Source organism: Sinocyclocheilus rhinocerous, unplaced genomic scaffold (assembly GCF_001515625.1).
Source record: "Sinocyclocheilus rhinocerous isolate Xijiao unplaced genomic scaffold, SAMN03320098_v1.1 scaffold945, whole genome shotgun sequence".
Classification (NCBI taxonomy): Eukaryota; Metazoa; Chordata; class Actinopteri; order Cypriniformes; family Cyprinidae; genus Sinocyclocheilus; species Sinocyclocheilus rhinocerous.
This window is the reverse complement of record NW_015629570.1, coordinates 1243983-1248680: the sequence shown is the minus strand read 5'-3', so window position 1 is coordinate 1248680 and position 4698 is coordinate 1243983.

Below are 4698 nucleotides of genomic sequence, written 5' to 3'. Positions count from 1 at the left end.
TGCCAAATAAAATACGTCCACACTGCAGCGTCCTACTTGCTGTTGATCGAGGCGTCACTCCTGTCCAATGTAGACAGGGTGACTTGATTATATCTTGAAATGTATTTAGTCTTTTTCCCCCACTTCATTAACTTGTTTATACTTAAAACAAGTGAGAAACCTTGTATTAAAGGCACATTCTCAGAAAACTAGCCTTATTGTGAGTTAGCGTTGCTTCCTGACTAAATTTATCTTGTTTTAAGGATTTTTAGATATTTCACCTGGAAAATAAGACATAAATGTCCATTAAGAATATTATTATTTTTTTTTTGTTAGCCAATCGCCCAGGACAGATTAGCAAAGTTGTTACTTACCAGCCAAAAGAGCCCATCCAAAACAATCCCAGCTGACATGGATTCACAAAAACGACAAAAACGACTTATGCGTGCTAGGCCAGTAGTTGGCGATGTCACTCAGTGTAGAAACAGTACGCGTTTGTGCACATACAGATTCCTATAGACTGGGGGCAGTCGTGGCCTAATGGATAGAGAGCCGGACTTGTAACCCGAAGGTCGCAGGTTCGAATCTCAGGTCCGGCAGGGATAGTCGGTGGGGGGAGTGAATAACCAGCGCTCTCTCCACCTTCAATACCACGACTGAGGTGAGACACTTGAGCAAGGCACCGAACCCCCAACTGCTCCCCGGGCGCCGCAGCATTGGCTGCCCACTGCTCCGGGTGTGTGTTCACGGTGTGTGTTCACTACTGTGTGTGTGCACTTGGATGGGTTAAATGCAGAGCACAAATTCGGAGTATGGAACACCATACTGGGCCACACGTCACTTCACTTTCAGAACAAGTAATACGTATACATGTGACGTCACCATTTTCAAAAATTTCTGTTTTCATAGTTTACGCAAGACCATAACGGTACCATTTACAAAAACGTGCACTTTTAAGCCCGTTTTCAAAAGTTTGCGTTTTCAGCAATTGTCATGTAAATGACATTTGCTGATCATGCTGTTGTCATGTAAATGAACGGCCGAAACAAAGATTTTTCGGTTTTTAGTTATAAATGGTATTGTGTAAATGCTGTCTCTATCATATTCTAGTTTTCAGATGTGGCTCATGTCTATCATTCATTTTCACACCAAAAATTAAATCTAAGGGAATATGACGGCAACTATAAAGTTTGATTAATCATTCTAATACTATGATAATAGAAGAGTTCACACCACAACGATAACACTAACGACAGAGAAACGATATCGTTAGAATCACTTTCAGAACTTTTTTCCAGCTGATGAAGGATAAAAACTGACAGGCAATCAGAATCCACTCAACTTTAAATGGCATGTGCATTTAAGCGACAGATGACAAAACAGCGGCGCGCACTTATAATAAACAGAACGTTCTTGTCGCTTGGTGTGGACGCTAATTTAGTTATCATTCTTGGTGTGAACGGGGTGGAATTTTTGAAAGGATTCATCATCCACCTGGTGAAAACCGCAAGTTCACCCAAGTATAGCACATCTTAACAAACAACATGATTTGAGGCCTCATTCATATCCGTAGCACAAAAAGTGCGGGAAAACTTTGGGTTAGAGCTTTGGTTTGATCCCTACCCTAATTATGAGCAATATTACTGATAGCCTACTCTCCTTAAAACCACCATCAGTGAATTCCTTCACGTAATTATCCCTCCAACGCTGCAGTCTGCATTCAGCTGGCCATTTTGTAGTAAACAGCCGTTTATTGTGGCAGTTTCATAAATCAATAGAAAATCATATTCTCTTTCCCACTCACAGAAACCTTCTCAGCACCATCATGGGGCTTCCGAGCTGTCAAAAACGTCCTTTCCGCCCCTAATACGGTCTGTGGCGAGACATAATTGAAGTGTGAATTTATAATACGCCGCGTAAGAGAAACAGCCGGAGCCTTATCCATTAAGCATCCGCAGGTAGCGTAAATCATAAACGGCCTTATTTTCATGTCTAATCCCCACTGATAGGACTGATTGTGTTTTTGGTCATTATCCAGCAAACGCCACACACACCGTGCGACAAACATCTGAGCGTGTAAAATAAACAGAGACCACCACCAGTGTTGTAAGGAAACGGCAGTCATCCTGTTGTAAATATAATCACATTAGCAAATGATACCCATTAGGCAGTTTTTGAACACTTCGCAGTCTTTTTTTATTCCTCGGGGCGGCCGCTGGCGTCCGCAACACTGATGCTTCACTAACCGTGTGCTGGATGTCATTAGAAACTCATTTAGGGAGAACTGGCCTCAAATTTCCATGTTTGTGTGTGCGCGTGTGAGATAATGTGCTTAGCGCAGCAAATTTCGCCTGTTTTTTGGTTAACTAATGAGTTCTCCTCTGCATGGGAGTTTAAGGAAGATTAATGGTTTACGCAGGGAACGAGGTATCGGAAGAACAAATTACATGCGAATCTCCTTCCCCTCTCAAAAAAACCTCATCCCAAACACCAGAGGCTGCACACCTGCCGTTCCTGTCTTCCCAAAACCCAACGTCCATTCTTTTTAATGCTTTTTGTTCCTGGCCCTTTCCTCGATCGTTTGTTTTACGTGTTAGCTTGGCGCCTATAGGGACGTTCGATGCTCTCTGCAGTGATTACTGTAATTAATTGGATGGAGGCGAATATTCTCCTGTCATGCTGTTCTGGGATCAGTTCTAAACATTGTCTGATTATCAGAGAGGTTTGGGATTGGGCAGTGAAGGCTGTTTCTGGATCAGTTATATACTGTATATAATATACTGTAGCAAAATATAAATATACCAATATATAACGCTAATATTTATATTCTAAATGATTTATTGCTAAATTACACATTGCATCTATATAAAAGATTAACACTACTTCCATTAATCTTAAAAATAAATGAATAAAATACATATTGTATTATTTAAATAATACAAATGATTACTATTTAGGGGATTATTTTATGATCTATTAAAATGATATAAAGATATGAATACTCATGGCATGAGATGTTGAAAAAACAGCAAAATGTAGTTGCAAAATTCATTGCCTTTACAGCATTGCCACTATGTCATTAGCTGACCTCACTAATCAACATGTTGACCATTGCATTGCATCTCTATTCCAATTTCATTTAATCTTGTCATTCATTTCAATGCTACATTTCCAGGTAATAGTAGATAAGAACCTACTGGAGAATTTAGTTCTGCATAACTTGATCTTCAGTCAGTAGCTAAAGGGCAAATTCTTGATGCACAGAGAAAAGTTTGAGACTGTGCCAAGATGCTTAGCGTTCCCTTAGAAACAGACATCATCTCTCAGATCAGCACACTTCATCTTTACATATCACAGTCGGTCATAACAGTTTCTAGGTTACTAGCCATCTTATTTTTCAACACAGAAGCAAGCTATTAACTTATGTGTGCGATACTTTTGATCCTTCAGCTGCTATAGGTAAATAACTAGAATAAATAAAGTGATGTAAACTGTAAAGTTAATTTGCACTAAAACCCAGTGTGATTATGATGATAAATTTAAAATAACATAACAAATACCAGCATAATCGACTATTTTTGTATAGCCAAACTAATTGGACGTGGCTGACATGGGAAACTATGGAATGCAATCTTGCTAACTTTTTGTTTCCAGAATTATGAGCTATATACTCAGAATTGTTTTTTTTTTTTTTTCAGATTTTGCAAGATATATAAACTCAGAATTCTGACTTTTATTCCTTGCCATTCTGAGTTTATATCTAGCATTTCTGAGTATATCTCACAATTCTGAAAAGTAGAATTAGTTTATAGCTCATAATTTCAACTTTATCGTAATTCTGAGTTTATATCTCACAATACCGAGTTCAAATCTCACAATTCTAAATTTGTATTTCGCCGTTCTGAAAAAAGTAAAAAAGCTATTCAGAATTCTGAGTTTATATCTCGTAATTCTCAGTTTATATATCTTATGTCAGAAAAAGTTAGAATTCTGAATTCATATCTGAGTTTATATTGTAATATAGTTTATATTGTAAATCTGAGTTCATATCTTGCAATTCTGAGTTTATATAATTCTGAAAAAAGGTAGAATTCTGAATTTATATTTCTTGAGTTTATATCTCGCAATTGAGTTTATATCGTTAATTCTGAAAAAAGGTAGAATTCTGAGTTTCTCACAATTCCAAGAAAAGTCAGAATTCTAAGAATTCCAAGTCCATATCTCACAATTCTAAATTTGTATTTCGCAATTCTGAAAGAAGTTAGAATTCTGAGATAAAGCCTCAGCTACCTTTTTAATAAATTTTTTTTCTTTTCATGGCAGAAATGGACCAATAGGAAACCTCGCACATTTGAGTTCAAAAATGTCTGTGGCCGCTTGTGTTAAAAAGGTGAATACTAGCGATGGGAAGTTCGGATCATTTTACCGACTCGGACCTTTGAATCTCGTTCAGCAAAATGAATGAATCTTTTTTTCCGAGTAATTTCGTTCATTTTTGCAAAATATAATTAAAATGTTATGTGTTACTTCCCTGACACGTCTACTACTTACGCAAACGTTTATCACACTACAAACAATACAAAACTATAATGCTATAAGAAACAGAAAAGATTAATTCATTGTTTATCTGGGTCTTCAGTCAATGATTAGCTCACCTCACCGCTTATCTCTCAAGTCTTCGGGTTTGAGTCGTTCGTTCATCACGTGACAGCCCCATAA